The 23,301-nt window shown below is 47.4% G+C and overlaps 1 protein-coding gene across 1 annotated transcript in view; it reads right to left on the bottom strand.

Annotated features, from left to right (window-relative positions):
* LOC137434817 (serine/threonine-protein kinase D1) overlaps positions 1 to 23,301 on the bottom strand; it is a gene marked incomplete in the record, with an annotated part of 259,878 nt that overhangs the window by 203,635 nt on the left and 32,942 nt on the right.

Below are 23,301 nucleotides of genomic sequence, written 5' to 3' on the forward strand. Positions count from 1 at the left end.
GGAGAACAATGGGTCCAATCAGATAGAACAATGAATTGCACAACACAAATACTACAAGATGGGGGTTGATGTTTCTCATCATGAGCCGATTTGCGGCATGGTACACCTCATTCTTTGCGATTCTTACGACAACTATTGAATTGCAGATGCCTTGGGCATGGATTGGACAGAACCAGCAAAGGCAGTAATGACAAGCTTGTCCGCCCTGACTGGATGACTTTGTTACAACTCATTCTAATGAAATGACAAGTTACCTATACAAGTTTTAAATGAGCCAATTCCTTCATAAAACCTATCCCTAACATTTACTTCAATTTTTCACAGAAATCGCAATTTAGAAAAAAAAAATTGGAGGAAAGGGTCTAAATAAACAATGCATCAAATCGATCACTTCTCCCTATGATGCATGAGAAATACAACATGTGAAACACTTGCCAGAAGAATCAATTTAAGGTACAGGGCCTTCAGAAAGTATTCACACCCCTTGACTTTTTCACATTTTGTTGGGTTACAACCCGAATTTTAAATGAATTACATAGAGATTTTGTTTCTCATTGATCCACACCTAATACCCAATAATGACGAAGTGAAAACCTGTTTTTAGACATGTTTACAAGTTTATTGAAAATGAAATACAGAAATATCTAATTTATATAACTGTATCAGTATTCAACCCCCTGAGTCAATACTTAGTAGAAGCGCCTTTGGCAGTGATTACAGCTTCGAGTCTTCTTGGGTTTGTCTGTTTCAGGTTTGCACATCTGCATTTGGGGAGTTTCTCTCATTATTGCTTGTAGATTTGCTCAAGATCTGTCAAGTTGGATGGGAAGCGTCCGTGAACAGCAATCTTCAAGTTTTCCAAAAGATTCTGAATGGGATTAAAGTCTGGTCTTTGGCTGGGTCATTCAATGACTTTCACATTCTTGTTCTGAAGACATTCCAGTGTTGCTTTGGCTGTATGCTTGGAGTCATTGTCCTGTTGGAACATAAATCTTTGCTGCAGTCTAAGGTCTTTTGCACTCTGAAGCAGGTTCTCCTCAAGGTTTTTCCTGTATTTGGCTCCATTCATTGTTCCCCCTATCCTTATAAGTCTCCCAGTCCCTGCAGCTGAAAATCATCCCCATAGCATGATGCTGCCATCACCATGCTTCACGGTTGGGATGGTGTTGGATGGGCGATGAGCTGTGCCCAGTTTCCGCCAGATGTAGCTCTTTGCATTCAGGCCAAAGAGTTCAATTTTCGTCTCATCAGACCACATACTATTTTTTTGCCTTATGCTCGCAGATTCTTTCACGTGCCTCTTTGCAAACTTCAGGCGTGCTGCCATGTGCCTTTTTCTCAGGAATGGCTTCCGTCTGGCCACTCTCCCATAAAGCCTAGATTTGTGAAGTGTTGCAGAGACTGTTGTCCTTCTCACGGGTTATCCCATCTCAGCCAAGGAACTCTGTAGTTCTATCAGAGTGGTCATTGGGTTCTTGGTCACCTCCCGAACCAAGGTCCTTCTTGCCCTCTTGTTCAGTTTGGTCAGAAGGCCTGCTCTAGGATGCATTCTTTCCATTTCCTGATGATGGAGCTCACTGTGCTCTTGGGAACTTTCAATGCTCTAGAAATTGCTTTATACCTTTCCCCAGATATATGCCTCCTTACAATTCTATCTCAGAGTTCTAAGGACAGTTTATTGGACTTCATGGTAGAGTTTTGGCTCTAACATGCACTGTCAACTAGGGAATCTTACATGGAAAGGTGTCTTTCTTGCTTCCGCAGTGTACGCCAAACTGTCATCTGTGGAATCTGTAGCTCACGACTTGCTCTGCTGGTTGACATTTTTGGACTGCATTGGAATGTTTCCCGAATTTGCGGCACATCCTCCTCTGAAGACTGAGGACACCCTGTGCTCTTTCTCCTGTAGAGATAACCTGTGCCTTTGAACTGTTTGTACCAGTCGTAGATTGACTTCCTGGTTGGTGGGTTCTTTTCATAACATGTCTGCAAATGGCGTTGCGCACTTGTCACTGAATTTGTTTTGGCAAATTCTAGGATGCAAAAATGGTTCTTCTGTTTGCTTGCCACGATTTTGAGCATAAACCATTCCTCTTCCTCCACCCCCCCACCCCTCCCCCCCACCGCCACCCCCCTCCCAGAAGAAAAAATACAATGTTTAAAAGAACAAACAAAGGTTACAATAAAGATGATTAAAACAAAAAGGGATTAAAACCAAACTTCAAAAGATTTCTTTTCTATCCACACATGAAAGATATAAAATAAATTTTTGAAAGTGTACACTTATTTTTGAAAAACCAGAAGTGTGTTAATGAGCGCATGTAATGACGTCACAGACATGTACGTACTTACATGTACATGTACGTACGCCTGTCAAGCTCTCAGGAGAACCCTCCGACAAAGCATAATTTTGATCTTAGTTCAGATACTGTCATAAGTGCATGAAAAACTCACAGTTACCGACCTGGTTTCACCCTGTTGGGGCTCATCAGGGCAACGCAGTGAGTCCTGCATACACTTATGACTGAAAACCTTTCGGTTATATACCAGTTATTATGCGATTTCATACCATCAGTGGTGAACCGCCATTAAGGTATCCCATCCAGCTATGCTGTACCTTAATGGGAGCGATAAGTACTGTCTGCCACATGGCACATTATCTTTGGTATTCGCTCATTATATGGAATCGCCTGGATGCTGGCGGGAGCAACCAAGTCAAATATAATTTCAGTTCTCCAGCTTTTAATGAGCGCACGTAATGACAGGGAGAGCTTACGTACATGGCGGTAACGTCATTACGTGGCGGTGCCACAGAATCTTGTTTCTCACAGTCTGAGAGTCCTTTAGGTGCTTTTTTGCAAACTCCAAGCGGGCTTTCATGTGTCTTTCACTGAGGAGAGGCTTCCTTCTGGCCACTCTGCCATAAAGCCCAGATCAGTGGAGTGTTGCAATGATGGTTGTCCTTCTGGAAGTTTCTCCCATCTCCACACAGGATCTCTGGAGCTCAGCCAGAGTGACCATCGGGTCCTTGGTCACCTCTATTACCAAGGCTCTTCTCCCCCGATTGCTCAGTTTGGCCGGGCGGCCAGCTCTAGGAAGAGTCCTGGTTGTTCCAAACTTCTTCCATTTAAGAATTAGGGAGGCCACTGTGCTCTTGGGAACCTTCAATGCAGAGGAAATTTTTCTTGTAGACTTCCCCAGATCTGTGCCTCGGCACAATCCTGTCTCTGAGCTCCGCAGGCAGTTCCTTCGACCTCATGGCTTGGTTTTTGCTCTGATATGCATTGTCAGCTGTGAGACCATATATAGACAAACTCCTTATATAGACAGGTGTGTGCCTTTCCAAATCATGTCAAATCAATTGAATTTACCACAGGTGGACTCCAATGCAGGTGTAGAAACATCTCAAAGATGATCAAGAGAAATGGGAGGCAGCTGAGCTAAATTTCAAGTGTCATAGCAAAGGGTTTGAATACTCATGTAAATGTGATATTTCAGTTTTTTCTTTTTAATAAATTTGCAAAACTTTCTAAAATTCTGTTTTCAATTTGTCATTATTGGGTATTGAGTGTGGATTGCTGAGGGAAAAAATGAATTTAAACGATTTCAGCATAAGGCTGCAACATAACAAAATGTGAAAAAAGTGAAGGGGTCTGAATACTTTCTGAATGCACTGTATTTATATATATATATATATATAAATATATATTGTTACGGATCTCTCCGTCGGCCTCGGATCCCTTCTCGAGGGGGGATTAGTCCCCTCGTTTGTGACTGACCGACATGAGTCCTGAAGCTACACAAGCTCCCTCCAGAGGCAAGTGAGCAGCTTCGTCCACGACCGCGGATAAGATGTTAATTTGCCGAGCGGATGGCAGCCGCGGCACGAACCGTTAACAGCAACTAGACCCGATTCTCAAACGTTGGCCAAAATCGCGCCACAGGTTTTCAATGAGGGAAAAGACAACAACGACGGATGTAGAGGAAAGAAATGCAAAGGTAAGAAATACAAATATGATTTATTTACTATTTACACAATTGAAAGCAACCAAGGAGTAGGAAAAGCTAATAAAATAAAAACAGAAGAAGAAGAAGCGGACACAGTGAAAATGCTAGCTTATCTATTACAGTCTTAATTAACCCAGGGACAGCACAAACAAAGACAGACACACACGGCGAATTGCAGAGTGGATTGGCTGGAAGGAGGAATGAGAAGGCCCAGGCCACTTTAGGCGTCGAGGTCCGGCTCCAGGAGTCGACTTGCGTTCTTGGCGGGAAAACCTTGGTGTCCAGCGGCGCGTATCGTTCACCGCGAGCGGATGGGCGCTTCGTGCTGGACTCCGGGCTCTTCAGCTCCACTTCACGCCACTTAACGCCTCACTCAACGTCCTCCCCTTAAGCAACTCAGCAACTCTCCAACGCAACTCTCCTTCTTCAGCCACTCTTGAACGCTCTCACTCAACTCTCTACTTTCAGCCACCAACCACCAACCACCGTTCTGACGCATGCGCACGCGTTTTATAGCGTGCCTCGACCTCTCTCGGCACGCCTACCGGGTCGCTACTGCAGTGCCGGTTGGCTCGCACGGCCTCTTTTGGCTCCGCCCTTGATGACGAGGGGTGGCCAACGCCCTGGATTCGGCGGCTCCTCCCCCTTCTTCTCCGAGCCCACCTCGTGGCTAATGGAGTCGCGGTGAAAACCGCCAAGCAGCTGCGGCGAAAACCGCAAGCAGCTGCGGAATGCAGCAAACTGTCCAAGGCATTTGGTAATTGACGAAAGGGGAGATGTGCAGGGAATCTACTCTATTTGAATTCGGTGCAATGGAGTATTAATTAATGGAAGACAAAGCCTAAACCTACTACACAGAATAAGGAAATAACTACCAACAAGGAGGAAATCTATGATTGGCTAACGTGGATGTTTATGAAATAACTAAGGGACGCCCTTTGACCTTTATACACAACAACTGGAGGAAGGAGGGTGATATTTTACAATTCATTACACAATAAAAAAAACAATTCTCATATCCACAACAATATATATGCAAAGATTTGCGGTTGGGAGTAAATCCAAATGACTCCATGGTAAGATCTCCAACCTTTAATTGACTCAACGTTTCGATTAACAACATGTGAAGCCACACGCCTCCGTTAATCTTCCTCAAGAGTGATAAAATCATCTCAACATCCCCTTATAAGCAAAGTGGGTGGGGTATATGCAAAGTGGGGTGGGCAAAGCTGGACAGCCAATGAAACCGTATCACACCGCTCTCGTGAACGGAGACGTTACTGACTAAATTCAAAAATCAACCGCATATTAACGGCTCAAAATAATCCTGTAAGCCATGCTGGATTATAACTCAAGTGTTTAGAAAATCAGGAACAATCATTACATTTAATTAAAAGTTAAACTTGTAAACAATTAAATTGTAAATAAAATTAAAACTGTAAATATATTAAAGCAAAAATTTTTAAGATAAAATAAAATTGCCATAATATCAAGATCATCACGTGTGGCCCTATGCGGTAAAGGGGAATGCGGAAAGGAGGGGGGTTATAGGTGGGGATAAAATGGGGGGGGACGGGGACGAGAGGGGGGGTGAAAGCAGAGGGGGGGGGGGGTTGGGAGAGGGGTGGTTTGGAGGGAGGGGGGGGGGAGGGGGAGGGGGCAAATTGTCCGAATAAAAACCTTGTGTGACATATTATGTGGACTCGTTGTTCAAAGTATGGAATGCCTGCTTCGTTTACACAAGCGTGGGTCAAACGCTACCGGTAAGTCAACCACCTCTTGTGTGATCGAGGTAACAGTTTCTTCTGTGTGCCAAGCCTCCAAAACACGTCTTCTGTTTCTGTTGGGTGTGGAACCCAAAATATTAACCCTATCCCATAAAGGTGTGTGGCCTTCCTTAAGGCCGTGTTTGGCAATAGCAGATCTGCTGGGATAATTACATTCAAATGCTTTTTGGTGTTCAGCAATACGTTGACCTAAGGTCCTCCCGGTTTCACCCACATACTCAGCTCCACAACCACAGGGCACTACGTATACCACCCCTGACCTATCCTTCCTCGGAAGCTTGAAGGAGGGGCAATATAAAACCCTGCCCCGGGCCCGCAGAGGTTGGTTCGTGGTTTGTGGTTCGTTGAGAGTTGTGAGAGACGTTGCAGTGCCCCAGTGACCCAGCGTTGAGTGAGCGTTGTGAGAGAGTGCAACAGTGACCAAGTCCCAGTGAGAGAGAGAGAGAGTGCCCCAGTGAACGAGTCAGTCAGAGTACCAGTGACCAAGTCCTAGTGAGAAAGAGAGATTGTAGTCACGAGTGAAGGCAATCGGTGGCTTGTTATAGCTCTCTCTGGACACGAACTATCCCTGTGCCCTGCGCTCGGCGGCTGTGAATAACGCGCTTGCGAAGACGATCCATCCCGGGGCCACAGACGCACAATCTCCCTGCCTGCGCTCCCAGCACACGTGCCGCGAACATCCGAGGGCCACGCCCGGCGAGCTGTCCGGAGTGAACGGTGCCAAGGCGCGTTTGGAGCGCGAACTTGTCCTTCCTTCTTTTCCCTGCGTGAGTGAGTGGACCCTTGTCTGGGGATTAGTTAAGACTGATTAAGCATCTGCTCTGTGTCTCTTCTCTTTATCCTGATCCTTCTACAGTTGTAAATAAACCTGTGTTCTTCCTTCCATTTGATCGTTCCCGTCATTTCCGACCATTGGCCGAGCACTGTACGAATAAAACTGCTCAATCAGGTTCAATAAAAGTAACGGCACAAGTCACGTGCCACGCAAACCGCTCGGCGTATCCGATTAGCGTGGCTTGTGTGAGGTCCAGTCCCCGTTCTCGTGGCGGCGTGGGTACCGAAGGTACGTGTGGACTCGACCCGATACCCTTCCGCACGCTCGCGGCGACTCGGCCTCGTGGACTCGAAGGCCTGAGGGGAAAAAGGGAATACCCCCCCCCCCCCCTCTGTACGTCGACGGGCTTTGAGAGATCCGCAACAATATATATATACATATATACATATATACATACACATATATACATATATATATATATATATATAGATATATAGATATATATATATATATATATATATATATAGATATATAGATATATATATATATATATATATATATATATATATATATATATATATATATATATATATATATTGTTGTTGTGGATATGAGGATTGTATTTTTTTAAATTGTGTGTTTTATTAATATTGCTTGATTCTGGACCCTCCTGCCTCCAGTGTTGTGTAAAGGTCAAAGGGCATCCCATAATTAGTCCATAAAGCATACACGTCAGCAAATCATAGATTTCCCCCTGGTTGATAGTTATATCTTTATTATGTGTATTAGGGTAAGGCCTTGTCTTCCATTAAGATGACACTCCATTGCACCAAGAGAAATAGAGTAGATTCCTTTCACACCCCCCTTTCATCATTGCCAAGCCTCGATTGCCAATTACATCCCCTCCAAAACCACCATTAAACATGTGCTCGGGTCGGGGAAGACGGGTGTGCCCGCCTGTCGTCATCAAGGGCGGAGCCAGAGGGTCGCGCGACCAACCAGGGCCGAGGTGAGCACACCGAGGGGCGTGTCCTGAAGGCCGGCGGCTTGATCGCCGGAGGCGCTATAAAAGCGCGCGCGCAAGGTACTGCGTTAGAAGATCATCCAGCAGCGATTCTTGTCCAAAAGAGATCATCCAGAGAGAACATTAAGGAGAGCATCCAGCAGCGATTCTTGTCCAAAAGAGATCATCCAGAGAGATCATCCAGGGAAGCACAACGCCTGCTATTCATCACCTTGCTCGCCAAAGTTGGACCAAGCAAGAGAGTTGGGCAAGAAGCAAGCACGTTGTTCAGTTGTGTGGTTGAGTCAGACGAGTCCTGGCAAAGCGCGCGACGTCCACCGCAGCAGCAGCAGACACAGCAGCAGCAGCGGCGGCCACAGCAGCAACAACAGCAGCGTGGGGCCTTGACGGCAGTTTTGAGGAAACGGCACCACCGATCGTGCTGCAGTACCCTTGGACCTTCCTCTCCCTCCAGCCATCCATCTCCCGCCAGTCCTATCATCATTCCCCGCATGAGTCTGTCCTTGTTTGTTCTGTCCCTGGGTTAATTAAGACTGCATAGATAAGCTAGCGATTTTCACTGTGTCCTTCTGGTCCGTCCCTCTGTCTATTTTATTTTCTTATCTTTCCTTCTCCTTGGTTTTTTTGAGCCTGTAAATAGCAAATAAATTATATTCGTATTTCCAACCTTTTTGTCTGCTTCTTCTTCACATCCGTGTCGCCTTAGTCTTTTCCCTATTGAATATCTGTGGCGCGATCGGGCCAACGTTCGGGAATCGGGTTAGTCGGGGTAACTGTACGGCCGCGGGGCCATCCGCTCGGCAAAACCAACATCTTATCCGCGGTCCGTAACAATTGGTGTCAGGAGTGGGATCGGACCCGAAGCGCGCTTAACGCGCTCAAAATTACGAGCTACTGAAATTTGTTTTGTTTTACAAAACCCGAATTTTGAAATCGCGCCATGGCTGGTCAAGGCGACGGGATGTCGGTGGGAGAGATAGACGGGGTAGAATCGACCCAGGACCTGGGGGAAATGTATGTGGAGGAGGGCAATGAGGAGGTGGTTGAGGAGGTTTCAAGCGCGCAAAATGGCGCCTTTGCGCACGCGGTTACAGCGGCACCAAATTTAGCGGCTCCCGTGACCGTAGCAGCACCGGTGGATTCGAACCTTTTTTTGCTGCAAATGGAGGCCCTTATGGACAAAATGAGTAAGCAATTAAGGGACGAAGTGAGGGGTACTAGTGAGCAATTAAGAGACGGGTTAAACAATTTGGGAAATAAATTTGAGGGGTTAGACAAGAAATTTGAGGGGTTAGACAATGGGATAGAAGGGGTGAAACATGGGTTAACGGGGGTGGAAAATAGAATGGCTGCCCAGGAGAATCAGATAGAGGGGGTGAAAAATGGGTTAATGGGGTTAGAAAATAGGATGGAAGGCAAATTGCGGGAAGTAGGGGAGCAATCCACCCGGGAAATCAAACGGATGGGGAACCAGATAGAGGAGGTGAAAATCGGGTTAGAAGGTAAATTGGATGCTCAGCGGGATGAATTGGGACAGATGAGGGTGGCATCTACGAAGGAGAGGGAGGAGAGGGAGGAGATGAAAGAGGAGATACGACGAGGTGTAAGCGAGGAGGTCTCGGGGGTACGCGAGGAGGTCTCGGGGGTACGCGAGGAGGTAAAGCGAGGCGAGAAGCGTATGGAAAAAGAGGTGAGAAATGGGACGGCAAAGTTACAAGGGGGCATAGAGGACCTGACGGAGGAGGTGGAACAGCTGACGGTGGGACAGACGGAGTTAGTGGAGCAGGTTCAAAGGAACACTGCGGTACTAGGAGGGTTAAAAGCGACACAAAACGACATTAAAAATGACTTAATAGCGACACAGAGGCAATGTCAGATGGTACGTGAGGGACTGACAACGAGGTTGGACGAGGTGACAGAAGTAATGGAGACGAAGGACCGGGAGGTGAGGACGCACATAGAAACGGTCAAGGTAGCCTTAGAGGACGAGATAGAGGAGACGCACCGGGAAATAAAAGAGGTGAAGCAAAAATTAGAGGAAGTGGAAGACGAGGTGAGTGAAATTAAGAAGAGACGGACGGAAACTAAGAGAGAAATACAGGAGGAGGTGATGGAATATGTTCAAGGTCGGTGCTCAAATCGTGATGGTGTGCTTGCTAACCAAATAAAGAGTTTGCAGGTGGCGAAGGAGGTGCGGAGACGAGGTGCCAAGGTGAGTGGCGATATATTTGGAAATGCATATGATGCGAGGGGGGCTTCAGTCGGCTTGGGGGTTGATTTGGATCCGGGTGTTCGTGAGAGGCCGCTGGTGAAGTGTGCGACAGGTACGGTGTGCGAAAGAGGAGGTGTGCGAGAATGTCCGACTCTGGGGTGTGTGAGGAAAAAGTGCGCGCCGAGGAGTGAGTGTGCTGTCGCGAGTGAGTTGGTCGTAGCGCGTGTGCGAGGGAGCACATGGAAGCGCGTAGTGAGGAGTGTTACAGAGGATGTAACAAGAAAGTGTACACCTGTGGTGAGTGTTACGGAGGAAGTAACGGGAGAGTGTGCGCAAGAGGATGCGCGAGAAAGGTGTGTGATGGACGGGTGCATGGGGAAAGAGTGCGCTGTCAAGAGTAAGGGGGAATGCACGCCTGTGGTGAGTGTTACAGAGGGTGTAACGGAAGAGTGTGCGCAAGAGTGTGCACGAGAAAGGTGTGTAACGGACAGGTGCATGAGGAAAGAGTGCGCTGTCAAGAGTAAGGGGGAATGCACGCCTGTGGTGAGTGTTACAGAGGGTGTAACGGAAGAGTGTGCGCAAGAGTGTGCGCGAGAAAGGTGTGTAACGGACAGGTGCATGAGGAAAGATTGCGCTGTCGAGAGTAAGGGTGAGTGCGCTGTCAAGAGTGGTGGTGAAAGTGGTAAGAGTGACACGGAGCGTGAGTTGGTTGTGGCAGGTGAGAGAGGATGTACACCTGGAATGGAGGGATGCACACCTGGAATGGTAGAGCGTGTGTGGGAATGCACACTGGAATTGGTAGTGGGGCACGTGATTGGGTGTGCAAGTGAGAGCGCACCTGTGATTGTCACAGAGGAGGTGACCGAGGAGGGGGTGCAAAGAGGTGTGTTGGTGAGGTGTGCGAACGACGAGTGTGTGCAAAGGTGTGCGGTGGTCAGGTGTGTGACCAAGTCTGTGAGCGAAAGAACGAGTGGAATGACGAAGTATGCGGGGTGTACGGGCGGCGTTGGAGCACCGAGCTCGGTGAGGGTGAAAGGGGTAGCGTATGCGGGTGAGCATGCAGGTGAAGCATCGACGGTAACCGGGTTCGCGGTTGGAACGACATTTAGTCGAATCGGGCCCTCGGTGCGCGCCGAGCAGCTTCGCGTGCCGCGAGGACCAGTGGGAATCCGAACCACGGCGGTTTCGAAAGAACCGCCGTACGCGATCCACGCTGGGCCCCGCTCGGAACGGCCGCGTCCGTGCTCCACTAGGCGGAGCGGGCAGCCCAATAGGAAGGGTCGTCATGGCGACCCCTTTTTGTTAAGGCGTTCCGGCAGGTCGAGATCGGGCCATTGGATGGCTCCGTGCCGAGGTGGTGCGTGGGATCTCGGCCGGGGTAAGCGTCCTTCCCTGCACCGAATGCGGGACGTATCCAGCCGCCGGCACCAAACAACCCGCATTCATTGCTCGGCTTTACGAAGCCGAGCTTTGGAAGTGAATTGGTGCACCGAGAGGCACTAGTGAGAAGACTGATGACGAGGATAGTGGTTTGGACCCGAAATTGAAAAGCAAAAATTTGATGATTGGCAGCAAGGATTGGCAGAGTGATGATTGGCAGAGGATTAGTAGTGATTGGCAAATTTTTGATTTGTTGAATTTGGATGAGCAAAATTAATAGTAGAAGATGCCCGATGTGGTGGGATGGCCAATCCACCATCCCTCACAGCGGGGGCAAAGGAGCACTAGTTATGGGGTTTATGGCAGTGTAAGCTCGCCGAGGGTTTGGATAATGTGTAGGGACCTAGAAGATGACCTTAGGTAACGTTAAGATTAGGTAGTGACAATGATACCTGTAGTGGGGACGCAGGTAGATTAGAGTGGATGATAATGACGTGGTATGTGCTTAGTTTAAAGGGAAGACGGGGAGCACTAAGTTAGCAGGGCAACAGGTAGTTCAGATGATGCCGTGTGAGTGTTGGAGGTGTATTCAAGTGTATTGAGCAGGGTATGAGTAAATGATTGTGAGTTGTTGTGATTTGAGAACGGACCAAACTCCTCCGCCCCCTGAACACCACCACCCAGTCATTCACAGTAGACAACTGCATCTCCTTCCTCTCTTTCTTCCAACGCAAAATTGACAACATCTACAACAGCTTGACCACCGCCGCACCCGCTCCCCCTCCAACCACCTGCCCCCCCTTGTCCTGCCATCCCCTGTCTCGGTTCTCCCCAATCTCTCCTACTGACCTCTCTGAACTCCTCATAGGAATGAAAACTGCCACCTGCACTCTTGACCCCATCCCCTCCAGCTTTGTCAAAGCCTCCCTCCCTGCTCTCTCTCCACTTATCATTGCAACAATAAACTCCTCCCTGTCTACAGGCATCGTCCCACCTTCCCTCAAAATTGCTGCTGTTACCCCCATTCTAAAAAAACCTGGTCTAAACCCTGACACCCTAAACAACTTCAGACCCATCTCCAACCTACCCTTTCTGTCAAAAGTTTTGGAACGCGCTGTAGCCACTCAACTCAAACATCATCTCTCTGCCAATAACTTGTATGAAACATTCCAATCCGGATTCCGCTCCAACCACAGTACTGAAACTGCTCTCCTCAAAATCACCAACGACCTTCTCCTCTCCTCTGACGCTGGCAACCTCAACATTCTCGTCCTCCTCGACCTCAGCGCTGCCTTTGACACCATCGATCACACTATCCTCCTCACCCGACTTGAATCCACCTTTAACGTCACCGGCACTGCCCTCTCTTGGATTAAATCATACCTCTCTGACAGATGCCAGTTCATCTCCATCAATAACTGCAAATCCCCCACTGCTCCCCTCCCCCAAGGTGTCCCCCAAGGTTCAGTTCTTGGCCCCCTCCTCTTCATCCTTTACCTGTCCCCGCTCGGTCACTTAATCCGCCGTCATGGTCTCCAATTCCACTGCTTCGCCGATGACATCCAGCTTTTCATCTCCACCAAGTCCGTCTCCACCGACACCCACTCTATCCTGACAAACTGCATCACTGAAATAAAATCCTGGCTTCAAATCAACTTCCTCAAGCTTAACTGTGATAAATCTGAAATAATCATCATTGGCCCAAAAACGCTCACAAAATCCACCCATAACTTTGCCCTCAACATCGACGGTATCCCAGTATCCACCTCCCCTCACATCCGGAATCTTGGCGTCATCTTTGACCAAACCCTTTCCTTCGACAAATACACTAAACAGATCACAAAGTCAGCCTTCTTTCACCTGAAAAACATTGCCCGTCTCCGCTCATCCCTCTCCTCCACGGCTGCAGAAACCCTCATCCACGCCTTCATCACCTCCCGTCTGGACTACTGCAATAGCCTCCTCTATGGTTCACCCTCAAAAATCACCAATAAACTCCAATACATTCAGAACTCCGCTGCCCGTCTACTCACTCATTCCCGGACCCGTGACCACATCACCCCCGTCCTTTACAAGCTTCACTGGCTCCCCATCCCCCAGAGAATCCAGTACAAAATCCTCCTCTTGACATACAAAGCCCTCCATAACCTGGCCCCATCCTACCTGGCTGACCTCCTCTCCAGACACACTCCCACCCGCAACCTCCGCTCTGCTGGTACCAACCTCCTGACCCCCTCCATCCGGACCAAATTCAGATCCTGGGGGGACAGGGCCTTCTCCATCGCTGCTCCCACCCTCTGGAACTCACTACCTCACACCATCAGAGACTCCTCCTCACTCACCACATTCAAAACATCACTAAAGACCCACCTGTTCAACGCTGCATTCAACATTCAACCCACAGCATTTAACCCCTGACTATCTCTTCTCCTTCTCCCTCCTTTTGCTTTAAATATTTCCCTATTGATTCTTGTCTTGTCTTTTTGATTCTTGTCTTATATATATGCCGTATATCGCTGCTGTTTGTTTTCTTGATTCTTGTCTTTTTGCAATTGTTGTTTTCATGTATTGTTATGCATTATGTTTTCCACTCTGTCAAAGCGCCTTTGGGCTTCTGGAAAAGCGCTATACAAAATAAATGAATTATTATTATTATTATTATTGTATTAGTTAAATTAGGATTTTAGAAAGTTTTGCAAATTTATTAAAAAGAAAAAACTGAAATATCACATTTACATAAGTAATCAGACCCTTTGCTATGACACTTGAAATTTAGCTCAGGTGTCTCCCATTTCTCTTGATCATCTTTGAGATGTTTCTACACCTTGATTGGAGTCCACCTGTGGTAAATTCAATTGATTGGACATGATTTGGAAAGGCACACACCTGTCTATATAAGGTCTCACAGCTGGCAATGCATATCAGAGCAAAAACCAAGCCATGAGGTCGAAGGAACTGCCTGCAGAGCTCAGAGACAGGATTGTGTTGAGGCACAGATCTGGGGAAGCCTACAAAAAAAATCTCTGCTGCATTGAAGGTTCCCATTGAAGCAGAGATAAGTCGCCATTTTGTGTCCCTCGCCCCGTCTGTGCTTGTGACTTGACACCTTAGTTTTTATCGGATTATTTTACTTTATTGTATATAGTTATTATTGATTTCATTCTCCGTTTATTTGTTCGGGATTAAACCCATTTGGTTTCATTCAAAGCTTTATCCCGGTGTGTACCCTGGTTAGAATAGGTACACCGTATCCCTGCATGTCGTAAGAGGCGACAAAGAGGGTTGGCGTCAGGAAGGGCATCAGGCCATAAAAACATTGCCTCAAAAAGAGAACTATGACAATTACAACTACATATGGGCAGGGTACAGCCCGAAGTGGAGATCGGTTTCTGAGGTTTGGGACATGGAATGTAGGGACAATGACAGGGAGATCAGGAGAAGTGGTGGAAGTATTGGTCAGAAGAAGAGTGGACATATGTTGTGTGCAAGAGACGAGATGGAAGGGAAGTGGTGTGAGAATGGTGAAGGGTAGGCAGGGACAGAAATACAACTTTGTGTGGCAAGGGTGCCCGGAGGGCGTGAATGGTGTTGGTGTCCTGTTTTCTGAGGAGTTTGTAGACAGTGTGGTGAGTGTGACTAGAGTGAGTGATAGGTTGATGATGGTGAAAATGATGATTGTAAAGCTCTTGGTGAATGTCATCTCGGGATATTCTCCGCAGGTTGGTCGGAGCGATGAAGAGGAGGACAAGTTCTGGTGTGCTATAGAGAAGCTGATGGAAAACATGAAAGATGAGGAAGTTGTTGTGGTAGGAGGAGACCTAAATGGACATGTGGGAAGGAGTATGGACGGTTTTGAGGGAGTTCATGGGGGTTACGGATATGGTGTGAGAAATGGAGAAGGTGAAAGGATTTTGGAGTTTGCTGATGGAGCTGATTTGTTGATTTGTAACACTCAGTTCCAGAAAGAGGATAATAAGCTTGTTACATACATGTCAGGTGGGTCGACGACAACCGTTGACTACCTGCTGGTGCGTAGGCGAGATAGGGGGCACCTCCGGAACACAAAGGTGATCCCGGGGGAGGAGGCTGTTTCACAGCACCACTTGGTTGTCTGCGACATAAGGGTGAAAGGTGCGAGGAGAGCTCGGTGGGTGAAGTACCAACCGAGAATGAAGGTGTGTAGGTTGAAAGAGGTGACAGTGAGGGAGACATTAAAAGAGAGGCTGAGTGTAGTGGAGGATGATGTGGTTGAGCTTGAAAGTGGTTGGATGTCAATCAAAGATAGTCTGTTGGGAGCCGTTGGTGAGGTATGTGGATGGACAAAAGGACCACCGAGGCACTCGGAAACATGGTGGTGGGATGATGAAGTTGGAAAGAGGATTGACGAGAAGAGGAAGAAGTTCAAGGAGTGGCAGAAGGCGAAGGGTACGGGAGCAGAAAAAGCAGAGCATGAAAGTTATAAGGCAGCCAAGAAGGCTGCAAAGAAAGAGGTCGCAAAGGCGCAGGAGGCATGTAGGAAAATGTTCGGAGAACGCTTGGATTCGGAAGAGGGTCAGAGAGCGGTATTCAGGATTGCAAAGCAGATAGCGAAAGAGAGGTGTGATGTGATGGGGGTGAGTTGCTTGAAGGATGAAGCGGGACAAATCGTTGTGGACCCAGATGGAATTAAAGGAAGATGGAAAAGATATATGGAAATGCTGTTGAATACAGAGAATGAATGGGATGGCAACATAGAGAGTAACCCAGTTTTAGGACCGGCAGAGAAGATAACTGAGAAGGAAGTTGAGGAAGCGATAAAAGCAATGAAGAGTAGAAAAGCGGGAGGGCCGACGGGAGTTGTGGGAGATATGTTGAAGGTAGAAGGAAGTTGGGGTGTGAAGAGAATGACAGAGATCTGTATTCTGGTGGTGAAAGAAGGCCGCATTCCAGTGGATTGGGAACTGAGTACCCTCGTCCTTTTATACAAGGGGAAAGGTGACCCTCGGGAGTGTGGCTCGTACCGAGCGATAAAGTTATTGGAGCATGGAATGAAGGTATTGGAAAGGGTGTTGGAGAGAAGGATAAGGAAGAAAGTGAAGATCGACGAAATGCAGTTTGGATTTATGCCAGGAAGAGGAACGACAGACACGCTCTTTATTGTGAGGCAGTTGCAGGAGAAGTACATGGAGAAGAGGAAGAAGTTGTTTCTTGGGTTTGTTGATCTGGAGAAAGCATTAGATAGGGTTCCACGCGAAGTATTGACATGGGCATTGAGGAAGTTAGAAGTGGAGGAATGGTTGATCAGAGTAGTGATGGCAATGTACAAAAGAGTGCGCACAGTTGTAAGGACAAAGGACGGGAACAGTGGTGAGTTTGAGGTGAAGGTGGGAGTGCATCAGGGGTCGGTACTAAGTCCTATACTACTTGTAGCTGTGATGGAGGTGCTGACTCAGAACGTAAAGGAGGGTTTACCATGGGAGGTGTTGTATGCAAATGATCTGGTGTTGATTGCGGAAAGTATGGATGGACTGAAGGAAAAGATGAACAAATGGAAGGAATGTATGGAGACAAAAGGTCTGAAGGTGAATATCGGAAAGACGAAGGTGATGGCAAGTGGTAAAGCATGTGGTGAGGTGGAAAGAACTGGGAAGTGGCCCTGTGCTGTGTGCAGGAAGGGTGTCGGAGTGAACTCCATTCAGTGTACAATGTGCGCTGAGTGGGTTCATCAAAAATGTAGTGGTCTGAGAGGGTCATTAACCAGTGTGGCAGCTACATTCAAGTGTAAGGTGTGCACAGAGGGAGCTGCAGATGGAGGAAATGTTGAGTTGGATCTTGGAGACGGCGTGAAGCTGGAAAGTGTGAAAACATTTTGCTACATCAGAGACATGCTGAATGGAGAAGGTGGATCAGACTCGGCAACGGTTGCTGGAGTGAGATGTGCATGGAAGAAGTTTCGGGAACTGAGTGGCGTGCTGATGAGGAGGGGAGTGTCGTTGAAGCTGAAGGGAAAGGTGCATGCTGCATGTGTGAGAAGTGTTATGATTTATGGGAGCGAGACATGGGTAATGAACGTAGAGCAGCAACGAAGGCTGGAAGGGGTGGAAATGCGAATGGTTCGGTGGATGTGCGGAGTATCGTTGAGAGAGAGAGAAAAAAAAAAAAAAACCCTTTAGAGGCCATTTTTTCCCCGCAAGCGGGGGTTGGCCTTTTTCGGGGACCGTGGTTGTTGTTGTTTTTCGGTCCCCTTTTTGAAGCAATGTTTTACGGCCGGATGCCCTTCCTGCCGCCAACCCTTTTTGTCGCCTTTTACGACAAACAGGGAATTACCAGTGAACTGGTACTCAATTAGCCGACCTCGGAAGGATGACAGGCTGAGTCAACCCCCCTGGCGTTAATTCAGCGATCGACCGGGATTCGAACCCAGGATCCTAGGATCCTAAGCTGGCACCCTAGCCGCTAGCCCAACACCAGGGTTATCGTTGAGAGAGAGAGGAAGACAAATGATAAATTGCGAAAGATGATGGGAATGGAGCCTGTGATTGATGCTGTGAAGAGGAACAGGTTGAGATGGTTTGGTCATGTGCTGAGGAAGGATGAAAGTGACTGGTTGAGAAGAGTGATGGAAATGAATGTAAAAGGAAGTAGAGGATGGGGAAGACTAAGAAAGACTTGGCTAAAGATGGTGGAAGAAGAAATGCGGGCAAGGGGGTTAACAAGGAGAGATGCAGAAAATAGGGCAAAATGGAGAGGATTGTCCTGGGGACCGCAAGGCTAACCCCTGCTCTAGCAGGGAAAATGGCCTTAAAATGCATGTTGTTGTTGTGTTTTGTTTCCTTTCTTTGTTTTATGTGTAGGAAGAGATTTTTCGTGTGATAATCCATAAATAAAGACAGTGTGATTGAAGGCTTGGCTTTATGTGCTTCAGGTCGTAACAAATTTGGGGCTCGTCCGGGAGCTGGAGTATATGATACCTGTCTTGGATTTTTGTTTTTTTTCGCAATCGTAAGTTTTCTCATTGGCAGATAATTTGATTTTTTTCGCAATAGTAAGTTTTCTCATTGGCAGATAATTTAACTTTTGTTTACGGTGCTTGTACTTCTATATTTACTGCAGTCGTACACCATGGCTGAGGTGATGGATTTTGAAGTGAAGGAATTTGTGGAGAAGAAGGGGCTATCGGTGCAAGATGTAGAACTGTTACGTAAGGTAGAGTTACGAGCTGTAGCTGATCATCTCGGGGTTAGTGGGACATCTGGTATGAAAAAGGCGGAGATTGTTTCGGCTATTGTCAGTCGCATGCGTTTAGAACCGTGGGTAAAATTGAGGAGTGAAGCCTTGGAGTTAGCCCAGATAGAATCAGAAGAAAGACAGCTCAGACTAAAGTTAGAAGGCAAAGAAAGGCAACGAGAGTTTGAAAGAGAAAAAGAAGAAAAGCAATGAGAGTTTGAAAGAGAAAAAGAAGAATGGCAATGAGAGTTTGAGTTAAGAAAATTAGAAATTCAGGTGGGACAGGCCTAACCGGTTTCCATCGATTCAGGTGGGGGTCAAAATGATCTCCCCCGTTCCTTGGATGTGGCTCAGAACATTAGGCTTGTTCCCAAGTTTAATGAGGAGGAGGTGGAAACGTTTTTCTGTCTTTTGAAAAGATAGCAAAACGTCTTCAGTGGCCCGTACAATACTGGATCCTGCTACTACAAAGTGGGTTCGTAGGGAGAGCCCAGGAAGTGTATTCAGCTCTGTCGGAGGATCAGTCAGAGAATTATGAGGCTGTTGAAAGGGCTGTGTTGTCAGCTTATGAGCAAGTTCCGGAAGCATACCGGCAGAAGTTCCGAACCTTAAAAAGACAGGCTGGGCAGACATTTGTTGAATTTGCAAGGGAGAAGGAAATTAGTTTGATCAGTGGTATCGTTCTCTGCAAGTGGATAGGACCTATGGTAATCTAAGGGAGGTTATCTTGATGGAAGAGTTTAGGAACAGTATCCCCTTGGACATTAGGCCACACCTTACAGATCATAAGGTTGGTGAGTTGTAAAACGCTGCTGTTGGTGCAGATGATTATGAACTTACCCATAAGAGAGGCCTTGGTTTTCCTCATTACGGTACTACCTGGGATAAGAAGAAGGGGGTTAGTGAGGACCGGTCAGAGGGGGAGTGGACAGACCATAGAGGTCCATTGGTGCAGCCATCTCTGGATAGACAGTTTGAGTGGTCGAGTCAGGCATCCCGCCGGGGACCGGCCCCCACGTGTTATTACTGTAAACAGAGGGGACATCTGAAGTCGAATTGTTGGAAATTGCAAAGGGAGGAGAAGCAGGGAGACTCCGTTAGACCTATTGCATTGGTTCGAACCAAAGTGGACAGCCACCATGATCGTGCCTTTTCAGTTAAGGCTGAGGATACTGCTGACCTTACGAGCCCCGTACAGGACCGTTATAAACCCTTTGTGTCAAAGGGCCAAGTGTCTTGGGATGGGAAAGTCAAGTCCGTAGTTATTCTGAGGGATACTGGGGCAGCCCAGTCGTTGATGTTATCTAATATTTAACCATTGACTTTGAGTAGTTCAGGGAAAGCGAGTGCCTTAATCCAGGGCATTGCAGGTCGTTATATCCCAGTCCCCTTACATAGGGTGAACTTGAAGTCTGATTTGGTCACAGGACCCGTGATGGTAGGAATAGTTCCCACTCTCCCCATAGAGGGTATTAGTTTCGTATTGGGAAATGATTTGGCTGGCGATAGGGTTTGTGTTTCCCCAGTAGTGAAAGAGAGATTCCTCGAAGAGACTGAGAACCCTAACCTTCGGGATTACGTATGTACTTTCCGGGAAAGACTTACCACCGCCTGCAATGTCGCCACGGAACATTTGAGAGTATAGTCAGGTTCACTCTGTCAATAAATTATATTTCGTTCAAAATCATGGTAGATTAACAAACCTATACATTTTTGGAAAGGTTATAGCATAAGGAAACTAAAAATCAATGTTTACATTTGGAGAGATACCTGTATGGCGGCCATTTTGGATTTTCAAAATGGCCACTGTAAAATACATATTTTGTTCTATTTCTGCCTCTAATTACCCTAAAAACTTTTTAAAATATACTAAACCTATATTTTCAGGGACAAGGAATCCAATGAAAGTATCAAATTAGTGCTATGGGGAATGGTAAGACACGAATCAAAGGTTTTGAATTGCAAAATACTGTCTTTATATTCGCGATAAGTTGCATAATCAAATACATGTTATCATTTTGTACAGGCAGTTAATAACATCAAAATGTGTCACAATAATTCATATCACCAAACATACACAGGCAGTCAGCAAAATCATATATACACATGCAGTCAGTATAACTTCACATCTACACAGGCAGTCAATGACAAAATATACACAGGCAGTCAATGGCATCAAACATACACGATTACAGAATATGCCATTTAGAGTTCGTCATCACTGTCCTGTGTGTCGTATCCGACAATATAGTCCGCATCGTTTTCACAGTCCGTTCCACACAAGCAAAGGTCGGTCAATTTGATTGGCAAATCGAATTGGTCGAATGGTTGATCGAATCAAATTCGATGAATCGAATCGAATTGAATCGATCAAATTGGTCGAATGGTCGATCGAAGCGATTGGTCGAATGGTCGAATTGGTCGAATGGAATTGGTCGATTGGTCGAATTGGTCGAATTGGTCGGAATTGGTAAATGTAAACATTGATTTTCAGATTTTCCATGTAATAACATTTCCAAAAATGTATAGGTTTGCTAATCTACCATGATTTTGAACGAAAAAAACATAGTGAACCTGACTAGTATCTCAGCGAGTAATGAAGCCCGTTTTGACCTGAATGCGACAGCTCGTAATTTTAGGCCTGGAGACAAAGTGCTAGTTTTCCTACCTCTGCCTGGGGAGCCCCTATTGGCGAAGTTTAGCGGTCCCTACTTGGTCGAAAAAAAGCTGAGTGAGGTGAACTACGTGGTGCGGACCCATGACAGACGGAAACCCCGCCGGGTGTGCCACGTTAATATGCTTAAAAGGCACTATGAGCGTGAGGCTGACCTCGGCAGGCCAATTGGTAGGTCATATAAAGCATCAAGATATTGACTCTATTAAGACTAACCTGCCTTTGTAAAAGATAACTTTTCTTGGGGTAAAGTTTTCTTCTTTAAGGGGGAGAGGTGTTACGGTCTGTGACCTTTTTCTTCTTCTCCCCCTCCCCCCCACCCCCCTGTGAGTTAGACCAAATGGTTTGGTCCATGTGTATAAAGCCTATGATTGGCTGTGGGGCAGGGGAGGGGCCAGGAAGGTGATTCAGAGGAGAGAGTGGCCATTTTGGAGGAGGGCTCATGGCGGAGTGCCTTTTCAGGTGTTGTAGAGTTTCCAGCTGCAATCTCTCCACCTGAAGGGTATGCCGGATCAACCCCCTGCAGCCGCCTCTCTACCTGAAGGGTGACTTTGATCGAACTCTTGCTGCCGTACCTCTACTGCCTTGGGGCCTACTCGTGGACTTGCCTACTCCTACCCTCTCATGCTGGGCCTGCACTGCGGCCTACCACTGGGGCCTACCACTGGGCCTGCCCTGGGGCCTACCGCTGGGCCTGCCCGGGGGCCTACTGCTGGGCCTGCCTTGGGGCCTACTCGTGGACTTGCCTACTCCTACCCTCTCGTGTGGGGCCTACCACTGAGCCTGCTGCTGGGCCTGCTTTGGGGCCTGCTCGTGGACCTGCCTACTCCTACCCTCTCGTGCGGGGCCTGCACTGGGGCCTACTGCTGGGCCTGCCTTGGTGAGCTACTCTTGGACCTGCCTACTCTTGGACTGGTCTACTCTAGTTTTTCCCTCTCTTCTCCCTTCTTTGTTTTATGTGTAGGAAGAGATTTTTCGTGTGATAATCCATAAATAAAGCCAGTGTGATTGAAGGCTTGGCTTGGTGTGCTTCAGGCCATAACAATAGTCAGATAATCATTGGCTTTTTTTATTTTATTTTTTATTATTATAAATATAATACAAGATCGAGGCTCGTGAAAGAGCTAACATTAATCACACAGAAAGGCAAACCGACACATAAAACATATAACATGGGGACCGGTAGACAAGATGGGGGAGAGGGGGAAGGACACAAACACAACATTTGAGAGCAGGGACATCGAGAGATTTGTTGTGAGGGAGAGGGCTTTGGGAGGGAGGGGGGCATGGGAAGGGGGGGGGGGGGGGAGAGGTATAAAACATATGGACACTGCCAGGACTTCCAGGAAAGAAGTCGGAATTTCAAACGCTCTCGATTTCAAACATTTCAAAAGCTCTCCATAAGAGTTCAAATAAATAGAGGTGTTTTAGAATCAACAAAGGGTTTGGGGGTATATTGAGTACTTAACCTTTGTTAATGGCTTAGATGGGGAAGGGAGAAATAGACGGAATTTTTTAAGGGTTATAGGGTGTTGGTCAAATAGTTTTTCAATTAGAAATTAAGACAGTGGGATAAGAGGGAAAATAGGGAAATAAAACGATGAGATAAAGGAAAAATGTAACTTAGGTGTAAGGGGGTGAGGGGGTGGGGTGGGGTGGGTAGGGGAAGGGGGAGGGGGTGCAAGTAGTCGGAAGATGTTGGTTTTGAGATAAGCGCAAAAATAGTGAAACGGACATAGCGAGTGGGCTATTTTGGTGATTGTCTTAGAACCAACATTTCCTACTACTCAGGGGGAGGGGAAAGGGTGGGATGGGAAGGGAGGAGGCAGGGGAAAGGGTTGAAAGGGAGGAGAGGAGGCAAGGGAAAGGGTGGTGTGGGAGGATAGGAGGGAGGAGAAAGGGTGGGATTGGAGGAGGCGGGGAAAGGGTGGCAGTCGGGAGGGAGGGGAAGGGGTTGGGTAGGAATCTGGAGGGAGGGAGTGGGATGGGAGGAGGTGGGAGAAGGAGGGGACACGGTGGGGTTGGAGTCTGAAGGTGGGGGGGGGGGGGGGGGGGAGGGTTGAAGGAGGAGTGAGGGAGAGGGATGGGTGGAGGTGGGAGGAAGGAGAGGAAAGGGTGAGGTGGAGTCGAGGGGTGGGAGGAGGGAAGGGAAGGAGTGGGAGTTTGGAGGGAGGGGTGTGGGGTGAGAGGAGGCACCCGGTGTTGTCGTTCCTAGTATTAAATAAAACAGGTCCC

This window comes from Myxine glutinosa, chromosome 9 (assembly GCF_964187855.1).
Source record: "Myxine glutinosa chromosome 9, kmMyxGlut1.1, whole genome shotgun sequence".
In the NCBI taxonomy this organism is placed as follows: Eukaryota; Metazoa; Chordata; class Myxini; order Myxiniformes; family Myxinidae; genus Myxine; species Myxine glutinosa.